Below are 15,186 nucleotides of genomic sequence, written 5' to 3' on the forward strand. Positions count from 1 at the left end.
ATTGATATACACTTTTTTTCATGTTACACCATCATCATTTTTTTCGATATTTTTTGTTGCTGAGGCTAAGAATGTCCCATTGACACGAGGGGTTGGGGGATGTAGTTAACATTGCATCATATTTTCAAATTATATAATATGTTTTCTATGCAATATTTTAATTGATTTAGTTATTCAAATTTAGAGGACTGAAAAGTAAACTTTTTCCCTGTAGTTAATGCGAAGTACAAGTATCTCACAGCTGTACTCAAGTGCAATACTTGAGTAAATGTACTCTGTTACCTTCCCCCACTGCTTACAAAGATGCAAGTGCATAGAAAAAGAAACAAAATCAAGCTTCAAGTGAGGGCCAGTGTGGCAGATGGGCCAGCAATAGAGTAACATATGACTTTGTGCCCCCGAGTGAGTCTCCAGTAGCAGTGTGCTGGCCAAACCTTAGCCACTAATGAGGCTCTACACTCAGTCCCAACAGAGCCCACTCCAAACACTGGGAACCAGACACACACACACAAGGAAGGAGACAGAGACTAAGATGTAGACACATGCCCCCGTGTACACATACACACACACACACGTTTGGAGACAAACGTGCACACACACACGTTTTAGCAGAACCTTGGGCACCAAACCAAACAAACACCAAGGGCCACAGTAACATGGCATCTGTGTTTGGTAAAAATGTCGTAGCTACAACTGTGGCACCTTTTATGTCTTAACTTCTTTGGCGGATTGGCATCAGTCTCTGCTTGTCCTCAGTTCTGAGATAGGTGTGGGTGATTTGAACTAAATCCAGCAGTAATTACAGAATCACAGTGTTTTCTCAGTATATCAAATTCAAATGAAGCTTAAAAGCTTTAAAGACTTCTTTAGGCAATTTCTTTAGAAAAAGAAAAAAAAATTGTTCTCTAGCAAACATTTTATGATTTGTGATCATAGCATCTTTCCAGTTATTCTGATGGCAAACATTTTTGTTTGTACCACACTGAGACGTCCTTGTGAAAAAAGATGCAGTCTGTAGTTGCCTTTAGCTATTCATTCTGTTCATGTCTTCAGGTCTGGAATTCAACAAAGTCTGAAGCACTGAAGAATACAATAGCATAGGTGCTAACGTTAAAGGGCCATGCACCCCCCACATGTTTCCACTTATTTGGGTCGATTAGACCTCTGCTGGAAATCATGGCAGCCTCCAACAAAATATTGTAAAAGGTATCAGACAACATAAAAATGTAATTAAATCAGTATATAATATTGTTAAATAGTTCAAATGGAGAAAAAGTAGGAAGTTGTGGGGCTCCATATGTTATGGGTGTGTAGGGCCTCTGAAATTTTTATTCATATTTTTAGTACAATATAACTTTATTTGTTTTATGTAAACATGTAAACAATAATATTGAATTATAATTCAGCTGTATTTTGGGAAACTAGAAAAAAATGATACAAATTTATTTTCACAGGAGGTTGAACACAGATGAGATTGTGTATAATCACAAGACAGTTGGAGATACAAGGTTTCCAACCAATTAAAAAAAAACCACTGCAAGCACAGCACATGGTGTGTTCATGCTCACACTGTACACTCCAGCTGGATAAATTGCACACACACCCTGTATGCCCAACCGCAAGGTCAGGCCCAGCTGTATGGCACTGTGGCACATTTAATTTTCTTTTGAAAGTATTGTGAGTCTGCTGATATTATTACAGAGCATCCCAGCCTGGAAGTAATAAGTTTGAGATATAGTAAAGCTGAACCCTGTGATCCATAAATAAACAATAACCGTGGCCTTGCCTTTTAAAAACTATAAGGCTGTTTTGTTTTTTTTTGCAGGCAAACCCTATTATGAATAAAAGCTTGTGACAGGCAGATTAAGTTGGAGGATTTACTGTACATTATTACTCTTTGTGTGTACTATGCAGAATTGCTATGAAGCTCTTATAATATATCTTATTGATTAAAATTATATACTAACTAATTGCAGGATGCAAATGTCACATGCTGTATTACCTATGGAAGGTGTCTTGCTGATTCACTTCTGTGCATTACTGATCATTGGCTTTACAAGGGGAGTACAGTGGGAGTGCTACTCGGGAGTGTCTCTTTGTTATCTTAACACAATGTTATTGTGTTTCATTGCGCGGGAATGTGAGCCAAATAAATTTTGAGGACGCAGATTGTTTGGTGATACGCACACTGTGCCAAGTGCTGATGGCGTGCTGTGCTTTATTAGTTGAGAATCAGAGGAAAAAAGTACAAGAAAAAGAAAACGCTGAGAAATGAGTGTCTCTTACCTTAAGAATCACTTCAACACGTCAAACTGCAAAGAGAAGGAGCAAAAAAGGGAAGAGACAGAGGAGAGAGGGAGGAACAGGAGGGGACGAGAGAGAAAAAAGAGACTAGAATTAGATTACAATAGGGTGCAATTACAGAACAACAACTTTCCAAGACACTTCACGAGGAGCATGGTGTGACGTAGGGCAAGAGAGATATATAAAAAAAAAAAGGTGCTAAAAAGGATTTCATTTCGGAAGCATGCCTGTCTGCCATGTCTTTCCCCTGTCTTAGGCCACATAATTATCTACACTGCACAGGACTTTAAAGCACACTGAAATATCATTCTTTCTTACACAGATTCAAACGTGTACAATATAATTCCCCAGTCATCCCTGTTAGAAATCTAGACTTCCCAAAAGACAATCACTGATGGAGATATAATCGGCCAACAAAATAAACTGCAATTCATGCAAATCACCTGAGCTCAGTCTAGAGATTTATTTCAGAAAATCATCATTAAATCACAACTGATCTATTATATACCTAATTTATTTCTAGAGTAAAGAAATCCATGAAATGATCATAATCTTAAATTTTGTACATTTCCAGAGCAGGTGGGTTTGACTAACAGCTCCGAATGAGGAGTTTATCTGCATGAGGGAGCAAAGTGAAACAGTTTGTGCAGCACCGAATACCATTTGACAGTTGCATCATGAAAAACAAACAAACAAAACTAAAAGAGGCTGCTCTTAAATCTGCTTTTGAGGGGCTTTTGAAGAGAACTTGAAAACACAATGACTTGTATTTAAGTTGCAGTTCAAACTCTAAGTAGAAGATCATAAGGAACAATGATGAGTTCAGGATTTTACCAATGGACAGAAAAAGGAAGAAAAGTCTGAACCCACAATGTAACTTAATTGATTCAGACGTTTTGGCTTGTGTAATATTTTTATTTTACGTTTTGTCACTGTGGACAACGCTGATATGGAGCATCTCTTGCAAACTTATAATGCATTATTTAGATTTTAAAAAAAGCCTGAGGATGAGTGGGTAGTGACCAAACATAAACCAACTTTAATAACTTAACTTTAATACAAACTAAACTGAATTCCAACTGAAACCTTTTACCAAAATTCAAACCCTAAAGTTTACAAATGAAGGAGTAAGGAGTGACATGACCACACAGTTACTTCTCAGAGAGATGCACATGTATGTGTTGCATACACACTCAAGTCAACCATAAGGCCATGCTTATAATTAAAAAGCATTCATTCACTGTGACCATTTTGGGTTGCTACACTCTCATCGGTTTGTCATACTTTTAGTATTGGTATTTTATCAAGGAGCTTACTTAAGAAAGAGATGGAACACAAACCAATTCATCAGTTTTTTTCACCTGAAATTATGTCAGAAGAACGCGGATACTATTTTTTTAAAAAGGTGCTGACAGAAATGTGTTACACATCTGTGTCGCCACTAGCACACGCACAATACCGCAGGATTTTTGTTTTCTTCAGTCATGACATAATCTTGTCATACTAGGTGAAGATGAAGAGCTTTTTTTTTTCATATTACTGGCATGATATTGTCAGTAATATAGGTTTTGTCAGGGTAATTATTCTTTAAATTTTTCATGAGGGCACATGTTAGATACATTATCTATGGTACATGTGTGGCTTACACAAAATACACTGTAATTAACCTAAGGACAAACAACATGAAACCATATCCATACACTTTAGACACAATCTGAAACCCATGAGTGCACAAACCCACAGACACAGACACACACACACAGACAGACAGACACACACACACACACACACACACACACACACACACACACACACACACACACACACTCACACGCACAGAGCGAGCAGAGTGTTTCATTAGTGAGGAACAGATAGATTACTCTCCCAAAGGAGACATTGACCAAGAGGCCATTGATCCACTGAGCTAAGCCAATCTGTGTGTGTGTGTGTGTGTGTGTGTGTGTGTGTGTGTGAGTAAGTGCGTGTGTGGAAAGTAGCCTACTGATGGAGTCTTTAAGTTGTTAGAGTAAGCACAGTAAATCTAATCCAGTTGTGCTTAATGGGGGAGAGAAAGAAACAGGCTGTTGACATATTCATTAGGTCCAATTACTCTGTCCAATCACTGCCATCTCACTCACTCACCAGGGAGACAGACGAAGAGGGAGCATCAGCAATATTTATGTCTTGGCATATCACCATGAGAAAAGATGGATAGTACTTGAATGGTAAATAAAAAACATATTTATTCCACTTACTGAATGACAACATGGCGCATTTGGAGGCCACTAATATCATTTTGATCTCATTCAAGCCTGGCAGAGTACTGAAGTGTAAATCAATCTGGCTAAAACTGGAATCACTAAATTATACAGTCTTATTGATGATTCAGTAAAGATCGTTAGACTCAGAGGTTGTAATCATGACTTATGGTAATAATGCAGTGACACAGCCATATTAGCCATAACACGCTATTTGTAAACACTAACAATCACAGACAAAATCAAGAAAATGCTATTATTGGTGTGTGTGTGTGTGTGTGTGTGTGTGTGTGTGTGTGTGTGTGTGTGTGTGTGTGTGTGTGTGTGTGTGTGTGTGTGTGTGTGTGTGTGTGTGTGTGTGTGTGTGTCTGCCTGAATGTTTCCCATCTACATGTGTGGGACTTGTAATTAGCTTTCTAGCTTGTTCTCTTACATTGGATGTGAAGGTAATTGGGGCTTTTGGACACTCGCTCTCAATCTCTGTCAGTGTGTGTGCGTGTGTGTGTGTGTTGTAGTGTCTGTATTCTGGAGGATGGCCAAACCATTACTGTGTGCTCAGCCTGCTCTAAAGCAGCTTGTGATTCATTAGTAATGAGTCCATTTGCAAACTAAATGAGTGTTTGAGTGGCGGCACGGCGACGTGTGTGATGATTGTGTCCACTTACTCGACTCGCTGTTGCTCTACTAATTTGTAGCAAACCACACACTCCGTCTCCTTCACACACATATCCAGAATCTGGTTTTAATGTTTGGTAAATGTGAACTATGTCTGCATGTGTATGTGTACGTGTGTGTGTTTGTTCACCGGCATGAGAAGCTCACGTGGTGATAATGAAGTCAGTCAGTTGTGTCATTAATTACTGTTTTACACCTGCTTGTCTCAGCTAATTAAACATGCTGACACACACACACACACACACACACACAACTGTACACACACACTCTCTCACAACATATGCACACACACACACACACACACACACACACACACACACACACACACACACACACACACACATATTTGCATGCACAAAGAAACATGTATTCTATCACACTAAGACTCACACACAAACTTCCAGACAAGTTTTTTTACACCAACGAGTCAAAAATATATTCTCATTTTCACTTTGAGGAAGGTGAGATGGCACTGCTAAACACAGCACGGTTTGGGGATCTCTCTCCCTCTTTTAGTGTCACATACAAGCACGTCTCCATACACCTCCTTCTCCCTTTCTCTCTCTCTCTGTCGTTCTCTCATCCTCACACTCTTTCTTCCTGCACCCAGTACAGTTACCACTGTCTCTTGGTATACTCACACCACTCACACCACACACACTATCTCCCGGTCTTTAAAATCTCTCTCACTGTGTGTGTGTGTATATGTGTGTGTGTGTGTGTGTGTGTGTGTCTCTTCTCCCAGCCCATTTTCTCAAAAAAGGCCACAGCTGCTGCCGGTTTGCTGAATAAAAGATGACAGAGCCATAATATCAGGAGATTACCAGCTAACGAAACAATGATTTTGTCCAATTTAAATAGCGACATCAGTTGCATCACAAGCACTTTGCATGTCAACTGTGATATGATAATGTTTGCAACCAAATGAAAACAGTTTTCATCTGCACAGAGAAACTCCCTGACTCTGTCTCTCCACTTCTTTTGTTCTCTCATTGCCAATCTCTCTCTGTCTCTCTCTCTCTTTCCTCACACATTTACTCTAGTTCTCTTGCCCTCCCGTCTCTCATATATACACACACACACACACACAGAATCACACGCACAAACACACAGAGCACGTACAGCATATGGCTATTTCTCTCCTCTTTGAAGGGTTGCTTTGAAGCTATGGCACCCGTATCGATTGGCGCTCAGATGAGCTCGCCTCGCCAGAGCCCTGCGATTATCTGTCGCTTTATTTCAAACAGAGCGCAAGAGAGGGGGGCTTACACACCCATCACTCACTCACACTCTCACAGTCAGTTATACACTCATACATGAAGTGCGCATACACACACACTCACGCGTCCACACACAAACGGGGATAATGAGATGAGCTTACATGCTGAATCCCGATACTTAAGGCAAGCTGCGCTTCAGAACTGACAAGTGAGTGGTGAATGTTAAGAGAGTGAGGACATAGTGAGAGAAAGAGACTATAAAGTCTGGCAAAGTGATGAAACTTAAGAGAAAAATTTCCGCCTACGGCTCCACTCTGATTTCAAAAAATCTGTTCCTCCATAGGCGCTATGAAAATCAGTTTGGCAAAATGAACATTTAAGCTTGAATGCAAAGTTCATGAGTAAAAGGTTGAGCTCACCAAAACTTTTTTTTTTTAAATAAAAAAATAAAAACAATAAAAATCGAAGATCTCAATAAACAAGGCATGGTCACTGCGGTCTCCTTTTGCAGACTGAAGGGATTATTCAAAGAGGCAATTTCTGCTCCATGCCCATAGGATTAAGACAGAGAGTGAGCCAGGGTGACATGAAATGTTAATGGTCAGCCTGGAGCAGCAGAACTTCATAAGGGACTTGATTTAGAAACTACAGCAGCTTTCAGAACCACTGAACATTGTCACATTACACATAGAGCTGGAAACACACCCATATATACACACACACACACACAGACATACACACACAGACACATGCCGCATTTGATTAAAACCTGGGGCCACACCGCTGAGTTGTTATTGAGAATAAACATTTCCGAGTGTGTAATTCATGTGCTAAAGAGCATCACTCCTGGAAGCTCAAACACAAAACACCAGGAAACACACTGACAGACAGACAGACAGACAGACACACACACACACACACACACACACACACACACACACAAAGATAGTACACAGCTGAACAAACACACGGACATATTGTGACGCCAGCAGAGCTAAACATTTTATAATTACAAACACTCACATGCTGCTCCAATCCCTACCATTATTCCATATGTCAATCACATGGTTTACACTAACAACTTAATGAACCAAGAATGGATATATTCATCGGCTCAGGGTTCAATAAGATACATGTTTGTGATACTTCGGAGAGGGAAGCCCCCTTGGAGGGACTTAATGAGGATACACACACACACACACACACACACACACACGCACACGCACACGCACACGCACACGCACACGCACACACACACACACACCAGATGCAACCACATGATGTGTACACAAACACAGAGGCAAGTGTCTAATTGTGGTATTAAATGTCTGGAAAGAAGTTGCTATGGGTGTTTGCTTATTTACGATGCTGAGGCAAGTTGATCACGAAGCTGACATTTAGTCTGTGTTTAAGAGGACAGACACACACACGCACACACATTGCTTAACACACAAATACTGTTGTGGTTTATGATAAAAAAAAACAACAACAACTGTATGTGAATCTGTTAATAGACACTTCCTGCATTGTGATTATGTGATAATATCATGTTATACGTTGCTGAAGATCTTGTGTTACGAATGTTAAAGGGGCATTTCAGCAATTTACTTCAACACTTTGATAAAGTTGGGAGACTCACAAGAGACATATCACACGAAACGTCAAGGGACCACTGAAGTCCACAAAGGTCTTTAACGTCTACAGACTATCTGCATGGAAATCCATAAATTGTTCAACTGCAAATGGCAACCTGCTGGTGGCAGTCAGGGGATCACCAAAGCCATTAGGGCGCATCATCTGAGGACCATGAATGTCAGTACCAGTATGCAAAAACAGTATGCGCCAATTAAACTGGAAGATGTTGGGATGTTTTTGCTACATGAGTTAAAACTTTGACTTTGAGGAAAAGTGGAGGGACCACGGAAGTGAGTAGGATTCATTCTCTGTAGACCATGAATGTCAGTTCAAAAATGACATGGCAATCCATGCAATAACTGTTGAAACATTTCAGATATGCCGACATTTAATCCCTGCTGTCGATCAAACAAATAGTGACACCTACATTTTATGTGATTTAACCAATAGCATTTCTTTTTATTAAACTTTCCCTGTCTGGTAAATTCAGAGTTTTCAAAGCAGGAGGACATCATCAAGGTCATTCGCTCTGACTAGACAAAGTTCTTTCAGAGCCACAGAGGAGATTATACAACTGTTTTCAAAGGCTGAGTGGGTCCCCACATGACTAGTAAACTGGCCTTTATTAAAAAAAGAAAAAAAAAAAGAAAAGGAGTTTCCCTTTAAGAGATTTGTCTGATGTAATGAAGAAAATGTTGAAAATCAGTTATATTTTACATGTAATTTTGCAAACATTTGACACATCATGAAGTCACAATATTCGAAAAGAATATTTTTATTCGTGTCTTGATATTGCTTTCAACCTTATCAGCCAACTCTATGCATAAAAAGGCTGCGTATATAACATACTGTGCTGTAAAATCATCTTGTTTTATTTTAATCATTCACATTTTCTCAGCTCATATCTTTGTCATATATTTTACACCAACTGTATCTCTCAGGCTCACCCATCACTCACTGATATTTGCCTGATTATGCTTAACCAAGTACATTTTTCTCACAGCTGTTTCTAACCAAACACAGTTTCCTGTCTGGTATGGACATGTGCACTGTACTGTATGTTATTGTACGTATTCTACGTGTGTGTGTGTAAGGATAATTTGTAGCACAGTCAAAAATAAGTACGTGACTGGTAACTCAACACAACACCTGCCACCTATCTGGTTATATAGAGCTCATGGTGTGCATGTCATGTGTACGTGTGTGTGTGTGTGTGTGTGGGTGTGTGTGTGTGTGTGTGTTTGCAAGCACAAGAGCAAAGGAGGTCTAGAGAGGTGAAGTGAGAGATGTCTGGGTGAGTAAGTTTATTAGCTGATGTGGGAGGTTTATGTGCATAAGTGCACCTATGAGAGCCTGAAAGAAATGAAAATGTGTGTATATGTGTGTGTGTGTGTGTGTGTGAGAGAGAGAGAGAGAGAGAGAAAGACAGAGGGAGAGTGTGTATGTGCATGTGTGTGAATGCTTGTGTGTTGAGTGTGTATATTTGAACACTCGTTAGGTCGGTATCCAACCATCGCAATCAGCAGTAATCCTGACTCAGCATCAATAATGACCCCATTAGTCACAAACCCCTACTGGTGCACAGACATGCACACACACAAACCTAAAGAGACACACACACAAACGCACGCACGCACGCACGCACGCACGCACGCACGCACACGCACACACACACAGCGCCAGATGGACACCTCCTCTCATTAGTGTGTATGTGTTGCATTATGAGATATTGTTTTTAAAAGACACCAGAGCTTCACGGATACAACATGTAATGTAAAAACCATCGGCGCATCTCATCTTCCATTAACAGCAGCTGCTTGGACAGATCAGTCGTCTTCACACCACTGCCAATGCATTTGATAAGCTGGACTGATTTTAAAAAATGTGTAATATGTGTGATTTCAAAACTGTCATTGCAGCTGAGTTGGGGAGACTTATTTTGTTGTTGGTGAATTTCAGAAAGGTCAGTTCTTATGGTAAAACTCATCCAAGAAAATTGGATTTCAAGAGAAAACAGCATCGGCTTTTCTCCAAATTCAAATTGAACTTCAACATTTTAAAATAATCATGAATATAAATGCTTGTGCTTTTTGAATTCTATAGCAAAACAGTATGTTGTGCAAAAATTCCATCTCTCATTAAGTATGCACAAATCTACCCTTTGGTTTGATCTTGTCTTTCAATAGATGTATTAAGCTATACGCATGCATAAATTAAGGTTTTCACTTGACCTTCACACTGTAAGGCAAAAAACAGTATATCTGCAAGGACACGAGGAGTGATTATGTACACACACACACACATACACACACACACACACACACACACACACACACACACACATATATATATATATATATATATATACACACACAGCGGTTTCAGAGTGAATTTCGAGATATAATACAACTCCATAAACACTATGAGATTCAGCTGAATGCTTTGGAAAAAAGTCAACCTTAAGTCAACAAATGAATGAAAACATACATGTAAACTAGCGGTGCCACAATATATCGGTACGATAACCACAATATTCAAAAAATTAAATATTGATATTGCGTTAATAATACATGTATGATAATATGATGGCAGATGTTAGGCTTTGTGGATACCAGTTTATCTGGTTGCCTTTTCACCATTCATCAATTAAGTGTAATTGTTCTTTTTGGACATTTTGGTAGAGTTATGGTTACATGTCTCTCCACCTCCATATTCAGATCAAGTAATTCTTTTGCCAAAAAAAGAAACAAAACATACAATAAACAAAGTAAATATGAATTTGACTGATAACATTATTTTTTCAAATTTTCTACAGATATTGTGATAATATTGTTATTGTGAATTCTTTTGGCAATGATAATCAAGTAGTGAAAATCTGATATTGTGACTAGGGCACAGCAATATGACTTCAAATATCAATATCACGATTATTTCATACTTTTACCTCGATTATGATTAATGAATAATTATTTTGGCACTTATCGGTCTCTGTCTCTTTATTTGAGCCATGCACTCTTCATATTCGGCAATGTGATCGTGCGTAATGTGATTAAACAAATTGGCAGTGTTTGTCACTATCAACTATTGAACTATTTTTCACATTATTATTTTTGTGTTCACATTATTATTTTTGTTTTGACTATTGTTATTGGATTTGTTTGTTTTTCAGTTTACTTTGTTGTGTTACTCGCACATGTTCGAAATAAAAAAACTAAACTAAACTAAACTAAACTATCAATGTTGCATTCACCACTGACTGGTAGTTGTTATTGATAAGGCCGCATCCACAAGTCTTTGTTTCTGCCCGTCCAGACTACAGACTTTTTTTTTTAACTAAAATGGGTCCAGCAGTGTTTTCAAAAGTTTCAGTTTTTGGGGCTTGAAAACTCCAGAGTAATGTGGACACCACTCGTAAACATAGCAAAAGTGATGCATTTTAAAACTAAAATGTATCAGTGTGGACATAGCCTGTTTGCGCTCGTTTCATCCACATCGCCAACTTTACTTCGACTGAACGCTCACTATCGTTAGTTGGACGGGGTGGGGGCACGTGATGGAACACAAGGTATTTTTAACAAGGGGACAGTTCATGAACACACAGATTGGGGAACGTATTAACTGAATTAACCATCATGAGCAAGATTAAGTTGGTGAGAGATTCTAAATATTGGCTTTGATACCTTTTTGGATAATTGCCCAGCCCCAATCGTGACAGCCCTACGTAGAAGAATAAAATGAAATTCCCTCCTTGTATTACATGTATATGAATAAAAGTACTGTACATTTTTGACACTGTTACGCTAATGCTGTTATCTCACTGAGACCCAGAAAAATATACATACAGCACTTCAGTCTGGAGTGTGAGTGACTGTGAGAGGTCAGGATACACTGCGGAGGCCACACTGTTATCATCCCTCTATCAAAGAACACTGATATGTGTGTGTATGAGTATTTAAATGTGTGTATACAATTTTATGCATGTGATAGGTAATGCTAATGCACAGTGTTTTATGACATTCCTTTTTTGTTTGGGTAAAAACACGGAAAAAGAAAGTGAGAGGGGAAGAGAGAAAAAAGGATTCATTCAAAAAATAGCTACATGTGCATGAACCTATAAACATACACATAACATAAATATACAGACAAATACACACATGCATGCCCACATCTACTCACATACAGTCTGTAAGCTGTCTGAAAGCTGTACTGCTGACAGTGTAAAGGTCAAAGGTCATAAGTCAAAGGTTAAGATCCAGTCAGCAAGAGTGGACCCCACAGGAGACCTCACCTCTGCTAGACCCCGTCTTCAAGTGTGTGTGTATGTCTGCTGATAGTGTGTATGTGTGTGCAGACACATCTACGCCATATTCCCTACCATGTAAGGATGTGTGTGTCTATCACAAAGCACACAGTAGGTATGTAATCCCCACTTTATGTGACTGTGCATGCCTGTTTTATGTGCATGTGTGTGTGTGTGTGTGTATGTGACCCCGTGCCCTACATCCTGACAGGAAGAGCCAGCGGGCTAAGAGGGGAGCGCTGTACCCCGAGGTGTCAATCACAGATTGAGATTGACAGACGAGTTAGCTAACGCTGCTCTCACATTCACCCACACACTCTCCCTCTCAGGACTACACTCTGTCACTCTCTCAGCCTGGATGTCTTTCACTCTCTTTCTGTCTCTGTCTGCTCTCTGGTTCCTCTTTGTCTCTGTGCTGTGTCGCTCACCCCCCCCCATCTCTCTTTTCTGTCTGTCTCACAGCCCGTGTCTGTACATCCATGTGCTGTTTGCAGTTTGTCAATTTACCCCCGTTCTCTTTCTCTCTATCTCCCAGCCAGTCTCTCCTCTTTTTCTCTGACAGATGGGTGCCTCAGACCATTTCTATTTCTGCTCTCTCTCTCTCTCTCTCTCTCAATACATCTCCTGTCTTTAGTTTTCTAGCTTTCTCCACAGCACATGATGCAGTCATTCATGCATGCACACACGTTTACTGTGTGTGTGTTGAACATCTCTGTCTGTGTGTTTTTGTTTGGTTGTCCTTGTGATATCAAATTTGAGATTTCTGGTTAACTTGGACATTCGTGCTTTTCATCGCAACAGGGAAAATAAAATGATAACATATTGGATATGGTGGTTTACACAAACAAAAAGATGTCAAGATACATATTAACATTAAATTGTTGCTAACAGAGATACATACACAATTTTATCCTATATTAAAATTTGTGCTGGATTCATGTCAGGCTCGGTTTGTGGGTAATGTTTAGTTAAACCAAAAACAACCAAAAAACTGCAGAACTGCTTTCATTACAAACATTGAGAGGACTGTTAAAAATAGAAAAAGGAATACTTAATCAAAAATAATAAATTGACTTAAGAAAGTGTTTGAGTTCCAAGTGAGACTGGTGGATAACTTCATATTTTCTGGGGGAAACTCGATCCTGTGATTGCAGCTCTCTGCTTTGCCTGAGAGTCCTCACATTATCCTGATATATGAATACTTAATGCAAAGTTTTGGTATTAACGCAAATATTTAACCATCATTTACCATTCTCATACTATATCTGTGAAAATAGTGTTCATTGTAAACAGGAGCATTCAGAAGATGAGCCATGTTTTAATGACATGAGGTGTCCAGATTGTGCCAACACTGCTGCCAGCACTGCCGTCACTGACAGACTAACATGGTGTGAACCTGAACACCAGTCATGGAGAGTACAAGCCTGACAATAAATGCATCCTGTGGTGATGACAGGGCTGCATTTAAAAATCAAAAATCACATTGGAAAAACAAGTGATCCTACACACACTGTGTTTCATATAAATTGGTGATTGTGTCCTGTGGTTAACGCAAGATGTTTTGCTGTGCGGTCTATATTATGTTGTGCTATGTAGCAATGTGCTAATTCTATTATTTACCTCGTGAGCGTCTAGACGGAGGAGCTAATTATTGCTGATGTTTAAACTTTGCAGAGTTGTAAAATCCTTCCTCTAAGGAGCATAAACTGCTGTACAGTGTCTTGTTTTGTGATAAAGGTTTTAAAGCTGGACTTCCTGGTTTGTATCTCATCTTCTCACCAGTACCTGTAGCCACACGCCCACACCAATGCAGCCCCTTGATGCAGGGCTATTTTTGGCCATGCAGGATGAGGAGCAGTGGCGCTTTATGAGCGATTTCTTGATAACACAGCTAATATAGATTCATGCACTTAAGCGTGTTACATGAAGCAACTGAAAGCGTAGGTACAGCATGTTTCATTGAATTAAGGTGGAATTTGTATTTGACTAAACTGGGTCTTCTAATATTTTTGGAACTATTGTAGTTTTTTCTAGTCAACCATGTAACTGCTGTAAGTGAAATAGATTGAAGATTAAAATCTAATTTGGTTCCATTAGGCTACATTGATCAAATTGACCACACCCATGAAATAAGTGCATCCTGTCCCTGTTGATTATATTCTACTGAACGATGATGTTAAAAGACACCAATAAAGAGACAGTCCTCACAAGTATGGTACAAGTTGTCTGTGTGCATCTGGCAGTACATGTTCGTCCTTACACTAAGGCAGCCTGGTCTTTGAAGATGCATGTGTGTGTCCTCTTGGGGGCCATTAAAGTGTGTGAATGGTCTGTTAGTGGGTTAAACACACTCACACTGACCCTTCAGCCACAACTTTAACCCGCTCACAAAAGGCCCACAGCGCTTCACTGTAGAGAGAGTTGGTTTTTCAATTGGAATCTGAGATCGGGAAATCTTTCGCATTTATCCAACAAAACGAATTGGTTTTTGGTCAGTGCGAGAGTAAGTTTCACCTGGAACCTGACAGCATGAATTCATTTGTTTGTGTCAGTAATTGAGCAAGTTTTTTACTTCTGTCTGTGTGTGTGTGTGTGTGTGTGTGTGTTTTTGTGTTTGTGTGTGTTGTGTTGTGTTGTGTGTTTGTTTTTATGTTAAGGCGAGGAACAGAGTGAAAGGAGGGAAAGTGAGAAAGTTAGATTTGAGTATAGAAGCCATTCTGTCAAACTATATTCAGAGACTGTTTTAAAAAACATAGGGGAGCCTCCTGTTCTATTCTACACTCTGTTTGCATTT

At 39.4% G+C, this 15,186-nt stretch overlaps 1 protein-coding gene across 1 annotated transcript in view; it reads right to left on the reverse strand.

The window, feature by feature from the left end:
- ptprdb (protein tyrosine phosphatase receptor type Db) overlaps positions 1–15,186 on the reverse strand; it is a 146,833-nt gene that overhangs the window by 118,443 nt on the left and 13,204 nt on the right. Inside the window, exon 3 of the mRNA XM_056371532.1 lies at positions 2,287–2,312. The gene's annotated coding sequence lies outside the window, so the exon portion shown is untranslated. The remainder of the gene's footprint in view (positions 1–2,286; positions 2,313–15,186) is intronic.

Source organism: Seriola aureovittata, chromosome 3 (assembly GCF_021018895.1).
Source record: "Seriola aureovittata isolate HTS-2021-v1 ecotype China chromosome 3, ASM2101889v1, whole genome shotgun sequence".
NCBI lineage: Eukaryota > Metazoa > Chordata > Actinopteri > Carangiformes > Carangidae > Seriola > Seriola aureovittata.